Raw genomic sequence first — 24016 nt, forward strand, 5'->3', positions numbered from 1 at the left:
ATCTGGCGCCCAACGTGGGGCTCTGGGACCCCGACAGACTAGTGCACCCCGTGAGAGGCAGTCGTTGAGGAGGTAATCGGTGTATGCGGGTGAGCGTACCCTCATAAGTTATGAGGTAGTCTTCCTATTTACTGCACTGAGCTTTGCTTCTATAACCTGTACTTACTTGTTGACATCTCTTTGTTCCCTTTCTCTTTCCCTTCACCTTCGGTTTGCTGCGGCTTTTGTATTTCTAAAGGCTTGTGCTTCTCTCTCTCTCTGCTTGGGCCTGTGAAGGCAGGCCAGCTTTTTCTGCCATTATGGAACTTCCCCTCGATCTGTAAGCTTCAGTAAATATTCCTTCCTCCACAACTGTACCTGGTCTGGAAGTTTATCTCAGCAAACCTAAAGCTGTCTGATGAGCTGAGATGAACCTGACCATGTGGATGTTAATCTTTTGGAACCTTTGCTTTAAAAAAATAGATATGGACTTGATATTTACAACTAAATGTGTCTTCTGGAATGGTAAGCCAAATTTTATGGACTATTCAGATAAAAATTTAGAAATACTAAGTGCAGACAGCATTAAACTTCAAGGCTTGCCTTATAAGCTTTCTAAGAGGAAAGAAAGACTACAGGGAAATTTGTTGGAACTGGGCTACTGGCATAAGGGCTGGCTACGTCCTGCTGCCCAGACCCAAAAAGAGTTTAATCAAGGTTAAATTTGTAATAGACTGATATGCTTAGCTAGAGATATTGGATTTAAAAAAATAAAGATTTGTTTTTTCTTTGTTTTGGTTTTTCGAGGTAGAATTTCACTCTAGCCCAGGCTGACCTGGAATTCCCTAAGAAGCCTCAGGGTGGCCTAAAACTCATGGTAATCCTCCTACCTCTACCTCCCGAGTGCTGGGATTAAAGGCGTACACCACCACACCCAGCTGAGATTTAAGATTTTAATCTAAAACACCTCAAGCAAGTTACAGGCACTGAGACAAATTTTAGGTTATGACGGTTCAATTTACATTGTTTTAGTCTCTCTTTGCTATGCCTTATACCAGATAAAAATGTTTACTCTGTGCCTTTATATGTTAAGTGTTTAACTTGTTTAATTTTACAAATCTCAATGTCTTATATTGGTCAAGACTGTGGAGACCTTTAAAATTAAACTAAGTACAGTTTATAATATATGATAGTTATAAATCTATTGGGAGCCAGGGGCAAAATTTGGTAATTTAAATAGATGGCTCCCCTCTTGGCAGCCTGTGCCTGGCCCTCCCCTACTGGGAGTTAGCAGACAACCCACCTTCTAGGAGACTGCCACGTGGCTCCCTTGGACTGACCCAAGTGGAGACAAGGGAAAAGTCCGCCCTCTCGTGGTGACTGGGCTCACTGCTAACTTACTAGGGCAAGACATCCTTGGAGATGCCGAGGCTTTCATCACTACTGATCATAAGGCCTTTTATAATGATTTGTTAAATAAAAAAAAAAATATCAACAATGGTTTAAGGAAGGGAGTGAATGTCATCCTAATTACTCCAATGAATACCCCCAATTCTAAGGGCCACTACCCAGCCCCCCCCCATTTAAAATCCAGTGGAGACTGGGGGACCCTATATGGGTTGAGCAGTGGCCTCTCCCTTCTTCTAAGTTACACCAACTCCACATACTTATTGATCAACAGTTGGAGGCTAGACATATCCGTCCCTCCACTAGTCCCTGGAACTCTCCTGTCTTTGTCATAAAAAAGCCTAATGGGTCCTGGAGATTTTTACATGATTTAAGAAAGATCAATGAACACATGATCCCCTTTGGAACCCCCCAGAGGGGACTTCCATGGATCCCAGCTATTCCCAATATATACCATATTACTATCATTGACATTAAAGATTGCTTCTTCTCTATCCCTCTCCATCCAGGAGACATGGAAAAATTTGCATTCTCTGTACCCGCTATTAACTTTTGTGGTCCAGATAGGAGATTTGAATGGACTGTCTTACCTCAGGGCATGGCTAACAGCCCACCCATTTGTCAATATTACCTGTCATCCATTTTCTCTTCTCTTTTCAATCTCCCCAATACCCTGTTTTATATCTACATGGATGATATTATTCTTGGGTGCCTAGATTCCTCCACACTCCAGGACCTTACCCATCAATGTCTAACTATCCTTCATACTCACGGCTTTAAAGTAGCTTCTGAAAAAGTTCAAATTGTGCCTCCCTTTAAGATCTTGGGCTCGACCCTTACTCTAGATACAGTTTCACCTGTTAAACCACAACTTTATATTCAGGATTCTTACACCTTGCCTCAACTCCAGAAGCTCTTGGGAGAAATTAACTGGATGAGGCCTTGGATACCCATAACTACTGAAGAGCTGTCCCTTTGTTTGACCTCCTAAAGGATCTTAACTTCTCCTCTCAGGTAATTTTGTCCCCTTGTCATCAACAAATTTTTTATAAGGTACAGCAGGCTATAAATACTGCGACCTTAAAGAGGTTCAATCCTAATTTGCCCATCTCCCTCTACATTTTCTCTGGGGAAACATTATGTACTGCACTGTTGGCCCAGGAAGGTGAGCCCATCCAATAGATCCACCTCTCAATCGGTGGGATCCCCAGAGTTTATTCTAAAACCAACCAGGTTGCTGATTGCATTATCAAGTGCAGAGACACCTCTGTCCGGTTGTTTGGCACAGAACCTCACCTTATTGTCACTCCCTTTAAGATAACTGATTTCACCTGGCTTCAGAGAAATAATAACAGAGTTGCTATGGCTCTCGAGGGGTTTCTAGGTAAAATTGATTGCCATTATGGCCCCCACAAATGGATGAGTTCTTTCTCCAGGTTAGAATGGAAGCCCCCCAGGCTTTTTCTGTCTCAACCTAACCCTGGCTTTCTTACCGTGTTTACCGATGGAGGGCACCTGGGGGCTTCCCTAGTCATTTACCCTCCTTTAAAACAGAAAAAAGAGCCTATCCCCATAAAGTCACTCTCCCATGAGGTTGAGGGGTCAGCACAATTCAAAGAACTATTTGCTGTCGTTCTAGCTTTAGACACTATTCAAGAGCCATTTAACTTATTTTCTGACAGCCTTTATGTTGTTAATTTATTACCCAACCTGGTTGAAGCCCATAGTAGATTGGACTCCAACCCTATATCTCCTTTGATGATTCAAGCTCGTTCCCTACTCAAACAAAGAATCAATCCCATTTTTCTTCAACATCTCAGGGGTCATCAAAACTTACCGGGATTTCTCTCTCAAGGAAACAATTTGGCTGATAAAATGGCTTCTATGCCTCAATGTAATACTATTACGGAAGCTACACGCTTCCACTTATTGACCCATGTCAACTGGAGAGGTCTCAAGCACAGGTTTCCACAGGTACCAGTCAAAAACCTTAAAAAAATTGTCCGGACTTGTAAGTCCTGTCAGCCTTTCCTCCAAGTACCCCCCCTTCAAACTACAGGAAGCAATCCTCGAGGGCTCTGCCCTAATCATCTTTGGCAAATTGATGGCACACACTATTCTCCATTTGGAAAGCTTAAATATATCTTTCTTTCAGTCGATACCTTCTCCTGTGCCTGCTGGGCATCAGCACATGCCAGGGAAAAATCTAAACATGCCATTAGTCATATGCTTCAATGTTTTGCCACTCTTGGGCTACCTGATCAAATAAAAAACAGATAATGGCCCCTGCTTCATAAGCACGGCCTTTATAGATTTTCTCCAGACCTGGAAAATTTCACATTCCACAGGCATCCCATACAACCCCCAGGGCCAAGCTATAGTTGAAAGATATAATCAAACTATCAAGTCTCAATTACAAAAACAAAAGGGGGAGTCTTTACCCCCACATGACCAACTAAAAAAGGCATTATTTACCCTAAACATTTTAAACTTTTCTAAAGAAAATAAACAATTATCCCCTTTTCAAAAACATTGGTCCTCATCTGTTACCTACAGTTCTATCTGGGTAAGATGGAGAGACCCATTGACTGGGGCCTGGAGAGGGCCTGATCTGCTCCTCACAGCAGGGAGAGGGTTTGGATGTGTCTTCCCTCAAGATGAAAAAAGACCCATTTGGGTACCAGCAAGGGACCTAAAATATTTGTCTGAACAAGGGGACACTGACAATCACTTCTCTAGGGAGTGTCCCACCCCTGAGGACTGTTCCTAAAATGGTCCTTTACCCTGCTAAATTAAATAGCTCCCTCCCTTGTGGAGGATTGCTGGCTTTGCCTCCAATCTGGGCCTCTCTGGCTGATTGCAGTACAGTTGTCCATACGACCTTAAAAAGCTGCTCAGCCACCTTCCCCATCCCCGTCCAGCTTTTCCCAATGTTCCCTCTGGGCATTTGGGCCCTTCCTTCTCCTAATAATTCCAGTATAGATGTGAGATTCATCCTTCCTTCTGTAATTTTAACAAAACTGAGCCCAGTGCTCAATGCTGCCCGCCTTTTGGAATGGCTTATGTTTGTGGAGGCAAAATGGCCTGTAACTTTCCGCCCAGCAATTGGATGGGCCCTTGTGCCCCAGCCACCTTAATCCCAGATGTAGATATCATTCCTGGAAGCTAGATTCCTTGGCTAAGGTAGTCCTACAAAACAGGAGAGGACTAGACCTACTAACAGCCGAAAAGAGAGGCATATGTTTGTTTTTACAGGAAAAATGCTGCTTTTACGCCAGTAAATCGGGAATCGTCCAGGATAAGATTAAGAGGCTCCAGGAAGACATGGAGAGGAGGCAACAGGACCCCCAAGACAACCTGCTACAGACGGGCTTACATGACATCTTACCTTACATCCTCCCTCTACCTGAACCCCTCCCCATCCTTCTCCTCCTTCTTCTTCTCCTTCTTCTCCTTCCCCTCCTCCTTATCCTCACTGTTGGGCCTTGTGTAATTAACAAAATTACACAATTTATTCACCAGCGGCTAGAGGTAATAAAACCTCATCAGGTCGAGATATCACAGGCTGACAACTCAGAAATTAAGTTCCTCAGATGACCCACTGCCACCTCCCCTGCCCTCCATGTGACCAATGACGGGTAAGATCCCCCAGGGGGACAACCTAAGACAGGCCGTGGAGTGGCTCAGTGAGCTAAACACCTGGTACTCAATGACGGGTAAGATCCCCAGAGGGGGACAACCTAAGACAGGGGCCACAGTGACTAATGCTCTTACAAAAACAAAAGGGGGAGATGTTGGGCCCTGAAAGGCCTAGGCGTGAGGCCTAGTGGAACTTCCTGAGCCTAGCTAAAGTTTGGCGACCTGTCTCTGGCCAGCTATGACTCAGCAGGATGCCTAAGGGCTTCTGGCCTGCTACTTCCTTGTGGTAATTGTAATTACCATTTCAATAGTTAAAGTTTATTATTGGCCCTTACCTCTTCTCCCACCCTAAAATCCCCGCCTTCATCCCCAACCTGATATAGGCAACTGCTCAGAGTAATAAAATGAGTTGTTCCTGCATTGCAAAGACTCCCGACTCAGTGTGGTTTGTCTCCGGTGGCCAGGAGAGGTTCTGAGTCGTCTGACGCTCATCATCCCCTCAACCCCTAGGGAGGAACCAGCAGGCCTGGTCCTTCCCTCGGCACTACCTGTGCGGGAAGGAGCCCCGCAATGAACCAAACTTCAGCCATGTTAACAGAGACTGCTACATAGCAAGTTAAGTTTTTACTTCCTCATCTAATACTCAACTACCACAAACAATGGGATCGTACACCTGGCCAAACATTCCCCCATCCTGCTGGTAGCTAATGAAGAAAAAAAGGCATTGTGGTTTAACCAGTAACTCTGTGATTTTTGCCCTAACTATGTCCCCTTCCCCCTACAACTCCTTGCCCTGGCCACGGCCCCTTCCCCCTACAACCCTATATAAACCTGCATGTAAGAATAAACTCTCGGGGCCATGACAAACATTTAGCATGGTCTCCTTCTTGTGTCTGTTTGTCTTTCACCCAGGTTAGCTTCTCCTTGAGTCTTTGTTCAACTCCCTGCTGGCTGGAGCAGTTATATGCTGTTTGTCATTCCCTTTTCCTTGTCAGAGTCAATTGGCCATTTTGTCTTTGGACAGGAGTCTGGGGAACACATGGCTTAAATTTGCACGGGGTCTGAGATAAAGGGGGTGCCATTACTTTTTCCAGAGTGTAGCTTACCATGACTTTCAATACCATATAACAGTAAGTAAGAGCAAAAGTAAATGACAGAGCAGAGAGCTAAGCATCCTTGTCTAACTCTGAAGCTGTTTGTTTTAACATAGAAAAAATTTATTTTACTCATTTGTAATACACAAAGCGATCAGGTCTTGTATAAACAAGACCCTATAAACATAAGTATAACTATATACTTGGTATAAACATAAGTCTAACCTTTTTAAACTTCCAAAGAATATGAATTACATCTGTGCTTATGACTTTGAGACCCGCCTAGCATAGGATATCCCCTGTGTCTAATGTAAGCTGAATTTACATTAAGCGTATGTCCCTATATAAAATGTTTAGAGCAACCTTAAGAGTCTGTAAACAGTTGAAAAAATATTTAATTTTAGGCATGGTGTTTACCTACACTTATCCTGAAAATTACCTTTTTGTTCCTTATTAAAGGAAATCCATTTCAGTTAAAATTTGATCTTTTTAGATCTCCTATATCTTTTCTACATTTTCATCCACATACTTTAACATTATGATCTAAATTCCACTCAAAAAACATTTTTAACAAGCATTTCATGTCCAACATTGAAAAATTCCTTCCCACTTCCTTCAATCATCTCATCTCAAACCATAATTAACCATCTTACTTATGAAACTATTACAAGAACAGCAAATTGATTAATTACCCGCTGACAAAGAAGCAAATAGTCTAGCTTCAGAGAGTTAACCACCTTATAGTTGAAAAGTTATACAGAAACAGCCTTAGCAGAAAAACTTACAACTTCCTTAATACTTAAGTCACCCAAAATATCTACTTGACAACCTAACTACTTGAATAATACCTATAGATTTTCTGTAACCCACTGATTTGAGATATCTCCTATTATTAATAAATTCCATGAAATACACTTTAAAGTTATAAGTCTATGAATACAGGCAAAACATGAGAACCATTTGGGGCATAATTTTTATCAATACCTCTAACACACTTGGAAATGCTTTTATTAAGATTAACTAAGGCAAACTTTTAATTTTTGTCTTGAGGCAGGCTGGCCTAGAACTCAGGCCAGTTGCTGCCTTCTTTTTAAGTGTCAGGACATTATAGTCATTTAAAATATCTGGCAAATTATGAGCCACCACCTCAGAGAGAATTTTGTTGTTTTCAGTAACCCTCTATGGAAGTTGAAGTTGACCTAGAACATGAACTCAGTAATTTACCTGTTCACCATAGGCTTTAGTTAAATCTGATTGTTAGAGACAAAAATCAAAATAATAATAAACACTTGAAACAAATAAAATGCCAACAAGAACTTTAGGAGAGACCTATTGAACTATTTGGATTAAAAGAGACCACAAGGTGTCTATAAACAACATGCTATTTGTTTAAAGCCCCCCCCACAACAAAAAAAATATCAGACACAGTTCAAATTAAAATTATGTACTTATTTTTATCAAGCAATTTATAAAGTCACATAGTTTAAAAAATGTGGAGTTAGGCTACTGGAACCTTGAATTGGCGATCCTCCTTTCTCAACTTCCCAAGTAGCTAGGAGATATATGTATGTATGTATGTATGTATGTATGTATGTATATATATATATATATATATATGTAGCAATTTGGCAGAAAACCATAGCAATTAGTGACCACCACCAGGCATGTCTTCCCCATTGTGTCTTTGTGTTTCCTGAGAGACAGCATGGATATCTCTCCCAACCATCTGACATAGGCACAGGCCTCAGCTCCATACTTGTTGAAAAATGCTTTGCAGCCAAGTGCTTAGGCTTGGGACTTGACTGGAGCATTTTCAATTCCCCCTTCATTTAGGCAACCAGAGACCTACAGCCTCAGGCTGGCAGTAAGGTTTAAGTCCATGCTGTAGGATGGGCAGAGCACAGAGCAGAAGTCGGAGCTCCATCCTCCCAACCCCACAGGCAGCCATATGTCTTGTGGCACAGTGGCTTGTAATGGAAAAAGAAAAAACAAACAAACAAAAAAAAACCCTAGAAGACATTTGGGTCAGAGGTCTTTGGTTTCAGGCCTCCATATGGCCATGAGACCCCTCCCCCTCAGCTCAGCAGAACCAGTTCACAAACTCCAGAGGAGTTTGGCCTTGGGAACCCTGAAAATGTTGTCAACATTACAAAAGAGCCCCACCTGTGGCTATACTAGTTTAGCCTCAGGTGATAGAATATTTCAATAGGGCTCTGATCACAGCAGGGTGGAGCAAGCCAGGCCAAGAAGCCATGGCATAGTTATTTGAGAGAGAGAGAGAGGAAAAGAGAGAGACTATGAAAAATGCACACCATTCAATTTCTATCTTCCTCAGTGTGAAGCTAGAGAAATGGGTAAAATTTAAAGGATCTGGAGTACCCAAGGAACAGATGGGAGCAGCAAATGGAGTGTACCAGTGGCTCATATCATCAGTGGGGAAACTGAATAAAAATGTGGCTATTTCCATAAAAATCATTCTCAAGACATCTTGGCGGCACCTCAATTATGTAACAGAAAAATTAGGGTTCTGGGTGCTTCTTGGAATCCCAAGCCCTGAGTTCATATCTGCAAACTAACCAAAGAATTGGCAAATCTAGATTCAGGAAAATGATTTTTAAAATACCACATTTTATTCAGATTTTACAAAGTAGTATGGAAAGGGGAAGTATGGGAGATGAAGGGAGATAGAGGAGGGAGAAGTATACCACGTGGAGCCCAAGTGACCAGATATGATCTGGGGAAAAAAGCATGGAAAGAAAAAGGAAAGTTCAAGGAGCTCCTGCCATGTGGGAGCTGGAGGGAATAAACAACCAATGTGGAGAATAAGGGCTAGGGGGCCTGGGCCTGGGCCAAGCCAGTCTAGGCCTAGCCAAGGGAAAAACTCACCCACAGTTGGAAGTTCCCAAGTGATCAGAGAGCAAGAGAGCCTAACCTTTCCTTGCACAAATATTTATAACCTTAGGGTGGTGAGCTATCTTTTGGCCCAGCTGAACCAGAGGGTGAGCTAGTTGGTTAGGGCTAGGGGATGTCTCAGGAAAGATTAGCTCTGACACCCAAATTCCAGGGGCTGAACTTGACTAACCACAATTGTCCTGTCCCGCGGGACCTAGTTATTCATGGGGGCGAGGAGGGCCCTAACCTGAAATAAGATGGGCGAGAGAGAGGAAGAGACTCAAGCAAATGTACACTTGTCAAGAGTCCAATTTTATTGAGCCACAGCAGCCTTTTTAAGGGTTAGGGTTAGGGTTAGGGTTTTGGGTGGGGGGGGGCTGGAGGAGGCAGGTGGTGGAAAGTTACAGAATCTTCTTGGCCTTTGGCCTAGGACAGTTTGCGGTTATTCCAAAAATTCACGGTACAGTTCTCACGTCTCTGGAGTTGCCAGGCAGGGTGTTAATTAGTTAGGTGTGGCGGGATGGGGGGATGGAATCATTTAGGTATGGCAGGGTGGGGGGATGAGGAAAGGTCAGAAGTTGCTCAGGGCAGAAATTGCTCAGGACAGAGGTTATCTCAGGGCAAAGGTCTGTTCAGGGCTCATCTCCTCGTCTCCAACACACAATGTTTTAATCTTATGAAACACCTCCCTGCTAGGAGGGGTCCTGATTGTTTGTGGATTAACAGTTCTATGGAACTAGGCAAAAGATAAAAGTCAGATCACCTTGGATTTTTGGCAAATGCAAACTTTCCTGTCCCTTTTACCTTCAGGGATCCAGTCAAGCTAATTCTATCCCCCTTCACCAGGAGGGGTCCTGACTGTTTGTGAGAAAACAATTCTTTGGAAGTAGGTAAGAGATAAGAAAAACTTTCCTGCCCTTTTCACCTCCGGGGTTCCAGTCACACTAACTCTAACTCCCTCCCCATTTTCCCTTCTCACTATCATGATCCAGGCATAATTATTTTTTTTTTTGTTGTTTGTCCTGTGTCTGATATAAAATGTACACATGAAATATAATGAAAATGTTATACTCGCAGCTAAATACAATCAAGAATTAGTCTGGCCTAACAAACTTAAGGCAGCAGATGAGGGAAGTAGACATTTTTGACCAACAAATCCTTATATATGTGAAGGTTTCACATGTCTTCTCTGTCAGTATCTAATGTCTACTTAGTTCCCAAGGAAAGGATCTTGCTCACAATCCTCACTTCCTTCTTTTGTAAATCCCAAGCATTCAATCATTAAGTCATGATCAATGTCAGTCAGTCATCTCTTCAATTAGCAAAAATTCTCTCAACCTCCATTTTCACTATCATTGGTATGGCTATCATTTATGCTCAAAATATCATCATGATTAATGCCTTGTCTATATGGATCCAGCTTTCCTTCTCTCTCTTATCTTTGATATGTCTCATGAAAACTTAATGAATTTCTTTATATCTTGACAGTGTGTTTGTTAACAGAACTTGCCAAGGAGTAAAAGAGAGTGTTCTGCAATATAGTTCTCTGTATGATAGAATCAAATGCAGGCTTAGTGATATGAAGCAGTTGTTTAAATGTGTCCATTATAGCTAAGGAGTTCCATTTAAATTTTAATAATTTTAAATGTTTAAATAGCCATTTGAGGAGAGTGGATATTATGTTGGAATAGTAGCAGGTGATATGTCATGAATTACTACCAGTTTTCTATTATCTCTCATGTCCATTTGTCCATTTGTCATAAAAGAACAAGAAGTCATACAGAATGCAAACTCTCACTGAGCTCTGCCTTAGAGCAGCTGTCCTTCACAGACTTGTCTTTGTTGTTTAAAGCAGCAGCATGGGGTCAAATATTATTTTGCATATTTAAATGCTGTGTCAATTCCTTATGCTTTTTCCTCTTCTACACAACACAGCCCATATTATTTTCTAAAAACTTTAAATCCATACTCTCTATACTTACCATGCTTATCCTAAATATTCTATAAGAAATGTTCACTGTACCCAGGAACAAACTCCTTCTTATGAGTTCCTGAGTTCTGTATAATGTTTCTCTTTCCTTCAGCAGCCTCATAAAACCTGATTTTATTTCTTTTTTTTAAATATCTATTTTTATTGGTTTATTTATGAGAGAGAGAGAGAATAGGCATACCAGGGCCTCTAGCCACTCCAAATGAACTCCAGATGCATGCACCACCATGTGCATCTGGCTTACATGGGACCTGGAGAATCGAACCTGGGCCCTTAGGCTTTGCAGGCATGCACCTTAACTGCTAAACCATCTCTCCTGCCCTTTTGTCATTTCTTTTTTTAAGATCTATTTTTATTTATTAGAGACAAGAGAGAGAGAGAGAAAGAGAAAGAGAGAGAGAAGCCTGCTTTTAAACAATTCAACTACTTATGTTTTTGATTTTCTACTTATTGTCCATCTAATCCCTGATGACCTTTATCTATCTATTTACCTATGACTGCCCACCTTTCTATTGGATTCTTAGGTTTCCTTAGTGATCAGAACCATCCTTTTGGGCACCACTGAGTGATCCCTTTAGAAGCTTTCAACTTCACCATCACAGTAAAGCTGTGTTAGATAGTTTTTCATATGCACCTAGAGTGATTAAATCATAGCTAGTAAATTATACAATAATAGAAAATAAAAATCTGCATTAACCAGATTTCTCCAGAGGAACAGAACTATTAGACTATATTATGAGGGGAGTTTATTGTTTGGCTGCAATGATATGACTGAGCTACTAAGTCCAACAATGTTGGACTGTAGGCTGGAGAATCTGAAAACTTTCAGTTGCTCAGGGCATAAGGTTAGTTACCTCAGCAGTCCCAATGTGGTCCTGAAGACCTGGAGGATTCCTGATGAGTTGCTGATCTTTAGTCCACATTGAAGTCTTACTAAGCTGTGTACTCTTTTCAGGGAAGACTGCAGTTAAGGCAGCTTCACTCAACAGAAAGAAGCATGAGCAGCCAGTCAGAAAGGAATGCCTTTTCATGAACCTCTTTATATGTATGCTGCCATAACCCATAATGGGGAAGGTCTTCCTTTATAGAAATGGCCTAGCAGATCTGTTCAAGAGGTGTGACTCTTACATGACTCATGATCTGATCAACTTGGCAATTAAAATTAGCAACAACACAGTGGCATACTATGAAAGTGTTAAAATTAGGAATAAAATCTTGGACATTGCAATTGGAATTTTAAGTTTATATACCATGTATATTTCAGCTTTACTCATCCATGCCAGACTTAAAGACAAAGTAATAAGAAAACACAGCAGTTTTTTTAAATAGATTTTTTTTTTTAATTTTTATTTATTTATTTGAGAGTGACAGACACAGAGAGAAAGACAGATAGAGGGAGAGAGAGAGAATGGGCGCGCCAGGGCTTCCAGCCTCTGCAAACGAACTCCAGATGTGTGCGCCCCCTTGTGCATCTGGCTAACATGGGTCCTGGGAAACCGAGCCTCGAACCGGGGTTCTTAGGCTTCACAGGCAAGTGCTTAACCGCTAAGCCATCTCTCCAGCCCGACACAGCAGTTTTTAATCACTATAGAGCAATATGTAAGTCAAAGCTTATAATGTATTATTACAATTTTAATATGCCTCTCACAGACGTGGGCAATGGAAATGAAGAACAAAGTGAAATCTTGAGCCAAATTGTACAGATTTTTCTGTCCCTTATTATTCAATGGATTTTCAGGATTTAAAAAAATAATTTGAGAATCAGGTTCTTTATCTGAAGCCCAGATTTATAATGTGCCTCTCAGAACATTCATAGAATGACTGACCTGGAAAATGGAAAATAAACTCCTGAGTCCATGTATGACAAAGAGTAGGTGCTCAGGATATTTCTGTTTGTGGACTCTCCTGGCAGCAGAGACAGAATATTTTGTTTTCTTGTCTTTCTCATTTGTGAACATTTTTCCTGTGAAATGACACATTCATTTCCCACTTTTGTCAGAGATGGTGCTAACTTTAAATATTTGTCTGCAAATATTTAGTCTTTATTATATAGCAATATAAAATAATTTTAGGGAAAATTGTATAAAGGACTCTGTACAATGTCCAGCTTATTTTTGCCTCCATGACTTCTGGTCCTTTCTTATCATGTGCTCTCATTATTCACTGTGCTCTTCCCTTCCTTCCACAGTTCTCAAACAAAATATGTAGTTTTGTTTTCAGTCATACAGAAATCCAACCTCATTGATACTTGCACTTATGCATGAATATTGTTTTTCCTCTATTCACCTGTAGGTTTATTGCTGCTCATATTCTTCATTAACCAAGCATGCATTTAACAGACAAGACAAGATTCTAGGCTCAATACTGGGTATATTTATTGAGTTGATACCTAATGCTCATTTGAGCTTCTATTTTCTTATCTGCTACAATAAAAGTAGTAATGTTCAACTTAGAGGATATTGTGATAGATAATTAAAGGATATTTATGGCCATTCCTCATATATTGGCAAGTATTCTGTAGACCATAAAAATGAACAAAATCTATTCATAGTAAACTTTCTGTGGGCAGAAAACTGTGTACTAACTTCAGATTTAATTCCATCCTTTACTTCATGCAAACATCTGAGCCATGACATCTTGAAGAGATGAAAATATTAAGTGCATTTAATTATACATGTTCTATGGTGCATAAACATTTGGTTCAAGTCTTATTGGCCATTGTAGAGATGAGCAGCCTTTGACAAATGACCAAATACGAAAGTTACATTATGCACTGAGCATATTTATTTGCACCCCCCCACACACACAAAGAAAAAGAATGTCCACACTTTCCATTCTACTTTTACATAAACACACTGTTAGATATAACTTGACTGCATCTTAGAGAAATTGAAAATATATATGCCTCCCTGGAAAAATATCCCTGAATTTAAGCCATTCCATGACTATACAGCAGGTCCTAACTGAGGGTGAACTGCTTCTTCATGAGCTTGGTGTCAGCCTCAGCTTTGGACCTCTGAGCCCTACATCTACTCAACAGTCTATTGATGCTGGTCTGAGTCTTTCCATATCCCAACATTCATGTACTTTTTCAAGCTGTCTTCCTAGCTATCACTGGGCTTGACCTTAACACATTTTTAACAGTATTAGAGGAAATGTGGCAATACAGAATACTAGGACAAAAATTCAACCTGGTTTGTTCATGTTATCTTTCCAGAAGTGAGGATCACTGAAATGGATATTTAAATGCCTGGTCCTAGCCTTTATTTTTCTTTTGGGTAGCTACTGGGTCTTGCACAAGATAAACTGGTTACTACATGTTCATGGGAAAAACAAACTAGTATGATCTAATCCACTCTGAGGTTCATTATTGCTTAAATTGATGCATATATGATTAGTAGGGGTGTGTGTGTGTGTGTGTGTGTGTGTGTGTGTGTGTGTGTGTATTTAGAAGTTAAGCTCTAAAGTTTATATCAAACTCTAAATTTATTACTTAATTTCATATAAATAATTACTCATTCATTAATTAGACAGTATAATAAAATTGTACAATTCCTATGATAGTACAATGTAGTATTATTGAAGCTCACCTCTTCTTCTCATCCTCTTCATTACTGCATTCATTGTATTCATTATAACTGTCTTCCACATATACTTTGTAAGCAAATTTGTATTTCACATCAGATTGAATTACTGATTATTTGAATAAAAGTATCTCTTGAAACAGAAATTAAGTATTTAGATTTATTATGAATTTGACTTAGATTGTATGTATTTATATTTATTTATTTATCAGAGAAAGTGGAGGAGAGAGGGAGTGAGAGAGAGAAAGAGAATGGGCACACCAGGGCCTCCAGGCATCCCATTGTGCATCTGGGCACTGGGAAATTGAACCTGGTTCCTTTGGCTTTGCAGTCAAACACCTTAACCACTAAGCCACCCCTCCAGCCCTTAAATAGATTATAAAGTAGCTGGGTTGATGTAGAAGATACTGACTTTAGAGGAAAACCATGTCCCAGTTCTCACATAAGTTATAACATCCTTTGGAAGCTTACTTCATCACTGTTTCATAGTGAAGAACATATAACATATCTCTTCACTCAAAACTGACATTCTGTAAGCCTACAATGTTCCGAAGATTGCAACTGATTATAGACTAAACAGCTCATAATCACTGGGTTTTAAATTTTAAAACCGTGACCAGATAATTTTGACACCATTTTGTAGCCATATGTGTAGGATTCCTTGTATGCTCACACAGAGAAAGCATTCCTTCAGCAGCTTTGTGTCACTGTGCCATTCAGAGCTTCAGCTTTTCTCCAGTTTTTTTCCCTCTGCCATTCATGTATCTTATACAATTTACTTAACTGACATCTGACTACTTTCTCCTTTCCTACTTTTCTCCAAACTTAGACATGTCTCACACAAACGCACTTTTAAAAATTATTTTTATTTATTTGAGAGAGAATGAGCATGGCATGGTTTCTAGGAACTGCAAACAAACTCCAGATTGCATGCACCACCTTGAGCATCTGGCTTAGTTGGGTCCTGGGGAATAGAACCTGGGTCCTTTGGCTTTGCAGACAAGTGCCTTAACCACTAAGCCACCTCTCTAGCCCTGAACACATCACTTTTCTTCATTTCATAATACTGAGTCTAACCTCCTTAAAGAATGTCTTTGGAATCTTCTGATCTTGTCCTATATAAAGCAGCTTGTTTCTAACCTGTGGATTGATTGTCACCTCTAATTTATTTGATTTAGTAAATGACATTCTAGATAGAGCCTACTGTCCAAACTTGACCACTAAATGTTATTTTGTTACCCAATCTGAGCACTAAATTTATTTGGCAGAAGACTGCCACATTCTGCTCCTCTTGCTAAGACTGAGCTTCCTTTCTGTTAACTCTAATGTTGTAAAATAAACTATTTTTATCATTTTGTGCAGAAAGTAGATTAAATTTCATGCAGAACAGAAAACCAATGTCTTCATTCTTTTCTGTGTCCCTAATTCCTTGTGCATTGTCTGCCACAGGCACATTGCTCAATGAACAGGAACTATGTTTAAAATAAAAGGAACAAAAACACATGTTTTGCTCACACAGTAGTTTCTTTTCTCAGCTCTTAAACTCCTTTGAGTGCCATAGCCATACCATGTTCATGGATAGTTACTGAAATATTCAGGATTCAATAAATATTATAAAAATTACTCAACAAATATACAAAAGAGGAAAAATCCAATAAATCAATATGGACACTCTGAAAACAAATAATTTAAGTAATAGTTAGTTTATGGATCATGTCTCTCAGAATTATTTAAGGTCTAGAAGAGTCAAGGATTTGTGAAGAGTATTTACTATCAGGAATACTAAGGATGATTATACCAGCTGTCAGCTTGCCTGCTCTGAAGGTCACATCACCCTTTATAGTCATGTTCTAGCAGTAGAAAACTTCATGCCACTTAAAGACGTTAATGCTTCCTTAAAAATTCAATCACTGACCTTTTCATAAAGGAGGATTGTCTTTTATAGTATAAATATTTGACAGACTATTTGAATTACAAAAAAAAAAAAAACTTGAAAAGAATTTAAACAAACTTTACTGAAGATGGGGGTCATTTTCTAGTCAAGGTACAAAAGGGTCTATGATTTTCCTTGAACATACCATTCAATGAGGAGAAAATAATCTCTGTTGAGTAAATTCCAGCTGGGAAAATAACTTTTTGAGTGATTTAAAACTGATTAGATGGTAGAAGAACTGGGTCATTTACAATGAGATGCTTTTATTTTAATAATCAATGTGGTGTATTCTTCCTCTGGCCAAATATACTATCCATTAATTTATTAAATGCATTTAATGACTTCAACATGTATGCATAATATATTATGTATGTATGTATGTGTATATATATATATATATATATATATATATATATATATATATATACACACACACACACACACACACACACAAACACACACACACATACATACCTACATATACAGTATGCAAACATACTCATAAAGACTTAAAATTATAACTTAGGTCTCAAAAACTCTAGGTTGTATGAAAACTTAATGATTAACATGTTGTTTTGCCATTCATTTCTATGAATTATTGGGTTGATACAAATTGGGATTAAGTGAATTTGGGTCAAACAAGTGATTTTCAAAATAGGCAAAATAGAATTCTAATTGTGAACCTCTCTGCTTTCAAAATACTTAGTTTAATGGTACTTTCCTATATACCTTCTCTCTCAATAGATGCATAAATAAAACCTGTAATAAATAAAAATAAAATCAAGTATTTTTAAAAGATTTTATATTCACAAAGGCTGTCTCTTCTTGTATATATCCTGTCAATATTCTTATAAAATCAGCTTCTTGATTATGAATATACTAAACAAACAAAATAGATTGAAATAAAATCTGCAAATATGAAATATATTAGCATTATATTGCCTAAAATATTGATTATTATTGCCTTCTTTATCTAGTTCCTACCTATAATCCAATGCCATTCCTATGTTAGCACCCTCCTGTTGATTAGCCACATTACTTTCAAACTTTTTGTTAGTATGGCCTTTCATTCTTTAAATTAAATAATGATGATTAAAAGAAAAAAGCATTAGGGTGGGAGAGGTAGTTCATGGCTAAGGTGCTTGCCTCCAAAACCAAACAACTCAGGTTTGATTCCCTAGTACCCACATAAAGCCAGATACACAAGGTGGTGCATGCCTCTGGAGGTAATTTGTTTGCAGTTGACTGGAGGCCCTGGAGCACCCATTCTCTCTCTATCTACTTATATATCTCTATCTCTGAAATAAACAAAAAAAAATTTTTTTTTGTTCGTTTTTCGAGGTAAGGTCTCACTCTGGTCCAAGCTGACCTAGAATTAACTATGTAGTCTCAGGGTGGCCTTGAACTCATGGTGATCCTCCTACCTCTGCCTCCTGAGTGCTGGGATTAAAGGCATGCACCACCACACCCTGCTAACATTTTTTTTTTTTTTTTAGAGTATTAGTCCAGGATATGTGGCAACATTTTGCTGGCTGTAGGAGAAAAATGATTTGGCTCCCTTCCCTGGCTACCTCTTTCTTCTCTAAGTATTTTATATTCACAAAGTTGGTCTCTGGAAGTTTAGGGATATATAAAGGATGGGACAGATAGCAAGGCAGCCTTCTTACACTCAGTCTCACTCGCCTCTTTTTCCTGTTCATTCACCATAGAATGCCACCTGATTTCTATGCTGAGTCGAACTTGTTTACATCCAGTGTGTATTCCTCCCAGAGTAGAAGGGTACACTCCTACGTGATTAATTTGCCCACTTTAACCATATCGCACAAAACACATAAAATAAAGTGCTAATTGGTTGATAAACAGTATTTTATTTTGTTTTATTTTATTTTTACTAGTTAAAGTGTATGTAATAAGAGACAACCATTTTTGGATGTCCCTATGAAAAACAGTAATATACTAAGGAAATGAAAATATATTGCAAAGAGACAGAATATCTGTTTCAGGAGTGTAAGGAAAATAAAATCTGAAAAATGCAAACATAGATCGGGACTCCATTGAGCAATTCCTGCAAGTCTTTGGCCATAAGACACTCAACACCCATCAAAATATCTTCATTAACTTTGCTTATCCCCTTCAACATAGGCTGTTCTCATTCTCCTCAGAAAAATCCGTTTTCTTTTTTTAAAGGAGGTAGTGAACACTGGGGAGAACCAAAATCCATCAACATGACAAGAAAAGAATATCTGACTTCCTGTCATGAGATGAACCACCTCTTGCCCTTGTGCCAGGGTCCATGTGAAAACACAGAGGAATTGAAGAGTTAAGCCTGAGTGCTATTCTCACAGTAAGCTTGACAATCTGTACCAGGAGATGGATATAGACACTGAGGACACTCAAAATTATAGCATAAATCCAGAAGTTACTGAAAGATTAACACTAAAATAGACATATAATCCACCTGCCAAAGCTCAGGGAACATTGTGGAAGAAGTGGCAGAAAGATTGTCAATACAACAGACTGAGAAGAAGTATCCAGAGGTGTCCCCTACTCCCACACACAGTGACTGACTGCTGCTTTCATAACTCAAAACCCATAATCCCATGGTGGATACCGGTAACCCCAACTGAGAAGGGTCCTCAGTGAAAGGGGAGCAGGGAGGAGGGGAATGGGACCAGCACATGATTTGTCCAAACAAAGTTCCTATTAATATCAATATATTTTTTTAAAGACCTGGGGTTTCCTACTGGCAGTTTGGAGCTAGTGGGACTCTGTGCACTTGCCTGAGTAGACCTGATCTCCCAGCTCCCCAGAGGCAGGTGTGGGGTGGCTGGCACTGTATATATATGTAGGTGAGTAGGCCTGGGCTCCTTGTTCCTTGCCTCCTTGTTTTCTGGCTTGTGAGTGGTTCCTATGGGAATGCTAGGACCCTGCAAGCATGTGAAGCATGTGGCTTGAGTAAGTTGTTCCACCACTCACTGTTCCCCAGCAGCTCTTATGGGGTGCCTGGGACTCTGTGTGAGCAGCAAGTGTAGGCTTTAGCTTACTGTTCCCTAGTGGGATGGGTAGGGAACCACCATATTCCTTCAAAAGGCTTCTTGTGGCAGGCTCACATGCATGGATCCACCTGCAATCATTTCAATTTCAAACTCCAATGCCCAAAGTGGGTTTCTTGCTATTTCCTCATCCTACTGTTTCACCAGTTACTATAGCCAAGCCCCCCCCCCCCCCCGCCACTCCCCCCCATCCAGGACTAGGAAGCAAGCACCAGAGATACAGTGGGACTTTCTATGGTCATTTAGTTGGCCAGGCACTCCAGGGCACCACTTTGAATTCCTAGGAGAATGAATACACATGAATGACCTGCTCAGGCTCAAGAGCACTCAGTCAAAACCTGTGAATACACTAACTTCTCACTCCTACCTTGACTAAACCCAAACAAAGCAATCAATGCACATTCCACAATCGATACTAATGTCACCATCCTGGAAAAATAGATAATGACCTGAAGATGGGCAAACCCCAATACAAAGCAAATAATGCATGATACAAAGCAAAAATACCCCCATCTAAGTAATCTGGGCCCAAAATGAAAGCCTCTATTGCAAACATAGAGGAAACTTCAGCCTTAAAACCTAAAAATGAAACTATGCCATGGCAAGTATATTCAACAAACTTAATGAAGCCTGAATAAAAGGATGGAAGAATTAGCTGAGAACAAAAATAAACAACTTATAAAAGATTTTGAAGCATGGTTGAAGAAAATCAAGAACATGAATTCAAGAATGAACTCAAAGCATGGCTGAAGGAAATGGAAACAAAGCAACAACAAGAATGCAACACACATTTCCAAAAGTGTCAAGAAAATTGAAAGTTGTGTTTCCTAAGGCTTAGTTTTCTGTTTTTGCTTAGACTACTGGCATTATTTTAAACATAACTACTTTAATAAAAATCGTATGAGCCTAAAAAGTACAAACATGAAAATGTGAAAAGAAATCATTGTTATTTCTAATCCAAACATTCCTTTGTAGAAGTACCCTTAAATTAGAATTGTACATGGTAGATATTCAACCATGTGCATGATCTCTTTATTAGCTACCTAAGTAGCTGTATGTCAACATGATAATACATGTAAAAACATTCATAAATTGGAAATACTATAGGACAGAAGTCATAATTGGCATCAGTTTTAACCTTGCTATTATATATTCATTAACTAGTAACACATATGAAGAATTGAATACCTTAAAGACATGAAAGATTATATAGATATATTTATCCAAATGATATTAAGCCTTGTGAGTATTTTAAAAATAGAGTAAGCTTCCCCCTGATATGCATATTTACTAACAAAAGAAAGAAAACAAAAATATCAAAAGCAACTTTGGGCAAATAATACTGGTCAAAAGAATTGGTTATAGTAATTGATTAGTTAATTATGAAGTTAAAAAATAAAATTAAAAATGATAATTTTCAATTAAAGGAAGCAAGTACCTACACAGAAAGATACAACCTTATTTTACCTTAGTTAAAATGAATGCTGTTTCTTTGATAGGCTAAATTGTAATTTCTTGTTTACAATGTCATGTACTATAGAGTACACAAAAACAATTAGACTGAAAATTAGGGGTCTGCTTTCTCTGTTCTATCCAGGGGGTAGTTTTATTTTAGATTACTTGCCTTATTTTTAGACAAAATTAACTCTAAAGCATAGGATAGAAAACTCTCTGTTCAAGAGACATAAGAGAAAATGTCTTTAATTTGAAAAATTGAAGAAAAATAATCATTAATCAGTCTCACACACATGATGCTATAGATATATGTAATTATAAAGAAAACTATAAGGAACTGCTTATCTAAATTTTTAATTCAGAATACAGGGTATATTGAATATTGGTTGTCATTGTTTTATTACTGATATTCAGTTTATAATCTATCACTATTTACCTTTGTCCTACTTTTCCAATTATATCTGTGTAGAAACTTGGGTGGGAATGAAATCTTATTGGTCAGTGGAAACTCATTAGCTTTTACTCTTTTTTTTTTTTTTTTTTTTTACACTCACATGACATCCTCTCCCTCCAACTCTTGTGAAGGAGAGCAAGAACAATCATTAATGGCCAGTCGCAGTTGCAGCAAAGCAACACCAAAAGCCAGCTTCAGGCTCAAGAGAGAATGCTACACCAAATCTCATGGTTTCTGGTACTTTACACAGTCAGAGAACTTCCCTAGTAATGAACTATAGAGATGATCCTTGAATTTTCTCACATTTCAAATACCCAAATTCTGTCCTTAATTTAAAACTCAGTTCATATCCCATGGCTCTCAGGGACTATTATTAAATAATATAGTTACAATTATTGTAAACTTCTTTTTTTTTTTCATTTTTATTTTTTTGGTTTTTTGAGGTAGGGTTTCACTCTAGCCCAGGCTGACCTGGAATTCACTAAGGAGTCTCAGGGTGGCCTCGAACTTACAGTGATCCTCCTACCTCTGCCTCCCAAGTGCTGGGATTAAAGGCGTGCGCCACCACGCCCGGCTTGTAAACTTCTTTTGACATAGTTTCTTACATGCAGAGTAAGTTTGGTGTGGTGAAAATAACATAGATTTGATGTCTGGATAAACAATATAACTTCACAGTTATGTTTTTTGTTCATATGTACAAATATTTTCTCACCATCTCTGCGCATCTTTATTATCATTAAAATAACCAACCATTCATGCTATGACAGTGTTAAGTCTCAACTCATTAAAGCCTGCTTCACTTGTGACTGATGCATATTATTGCTGCTACAGAGCATGCAAAGTAAAATATACCAGGCATGTTTCATGAAATTTGTATAGGAAATTTATATTTCCTAAAAGGCTCTCTATCACTCAAGCCCCTAATGCTAAATTCTTCATCTGAGTGTTACCTACAGAGTAGAATCCAATCTTCCAAACTACTTTAATTTTAGAATATCTCCCTGAAGCAGGGACACCCTGAAAAGACTGTTAGCTTCATCAATGAAGGATGTATGGGGAAATGTTCTCTGCTTTATCTATATGCAGCTGTTTAGAGAGACTAATCAATCACATTGGTTATTGATGCAAATATTGGTTTTGGGATCACATTTTTATGCATTGAACATTTGGACAATGACAGAGCAAATGTTCAAACAGTAATTGTTCCACAAATTAGACAACATGGTTATTCAAGAAGGATACTGGACATTGACCCTCATCCAGTAACTATAATGAGCTGTTTGTAGGACCTTGAAAGAGTCGTTCAATTCCTCAGTTCCTTCATCTCCAGATTACAGAGGGTAGACTTGATATTCTGTAAGAGTCTTTGTTGCCATATCTAATAATGAACCATTTTAGGGCAATTCTAAAGTAGTCAGGACACTGCTACACTTTACTCAGCAAGACGTTCATTATCATCATAGCAAAATTCTTTTAAAAAAACAATAATTTATTAGTGAAATACCTTTCAGTCTGCATCCACACTCTCTTACACTCTTTGGAGATTTTTGTATTTAACCATGAAAGTTAACATATGAGAACCTTCTATAGGGTAGGAGCTATTTAGTAAGTATTTGTACCAAAATGACATGAGAAATGCCTATCATACATATTGTGGTCACATTGATAAATATGAGAGGAAGTAAGAGGAGCAGAGAAAAAAGAGGACATAGGCCAATGAACAAAAGACACTTTCCATATTTTTATTTGTGAGGTGCCGCTAGACCATTTCCACTGTGTATTTTGGACACAATTCTAGGATTTTCTTTAGTTTTATATTACTCTTTACTACTGGCTTTTTTTCAAGGTATTAACTTTTTTCCATGTGGACATAAATTTAAGACTAAGAATCTTGTCCTGGAAGTCAATATATTGCTGCCATGTCTTCCATTTATAGGTGAGGGGATTTACTTATTTTTTTACCCAGATATCTAGAATCACACTAGCATATGTCCTGAGTCCTCTTAAAGTTAATAAAACAGATTAGTAAGTTATAAAATCAGCAGTATTCACAATATATTGGGGAAGGGGAGGACATAATTGAGAAATAAAATTCTAAAAAGAGGTGGAATATGGACTAAGACCTGAAAGATACAACAGATTTGTATTTAGGAAACGTAGAGATTAAACAGTATGTGCAGGGGGGAGAGTAGGGACCTAGCTTTTACAAGAAGCATGTACTCACAACATAAACAATACAGAAAGCCAGTACAATCACATATAACAAGCAAAGTGAACATTATTAAAACCAACAACAGGCAGCCAAAGGCCAAACCTGGGTGGCCTTTAAAAGCCTGCACAGATAGGGCTGAGCACCTAGGTTGCTCATCAGTGTAGATGCTACTGCCTGTTACATGTCTGAGAAAGAACAAGCCAAATGAATGTCAGAGAAGAGCAAAGCTGCAAGTCACTATGAGATAGGGCTGAGTGCCAAGGTTCCACACTAGGGTTAGACTCATTCCAGAATTGCCCGAGGGGGAACAAGCCAGGAAAATGT

At 38.8% G+C, this 24016-nt stretch overlaps 1 non-coding gene across 1 annotated transcript; it reads right to left on the bottom strand.

Annotated features, from left to right (window-relative positions):
• Positions 1-21573: 21573 nt before the first annotated feature.
• On the bottom strand, positions 21574-21785 carry LOC123455005. The gene has a single exon (XR_006633632.1). It is a non-coding gene; the product is annotated as a small nucleolar RNA U3 (small nucleolar RNA).
• Positions 21786-24016: the final 2231 nt, after the last annotated feature.

This window comes from Jaculus jaculus, chromosome 14 (assembly GCF_020740685.1).
Source record: "Jaculus jaculus isolate mJacJac1 chromosome 14, mJacJac1.mat.Y.cur, whole genome shotgun sequence".
NCBI lineage: Eukaryota > Metazoa > Chordata > Mammalia > Rodentia > Dipodidae > Jaculus > Jaculus jaculus.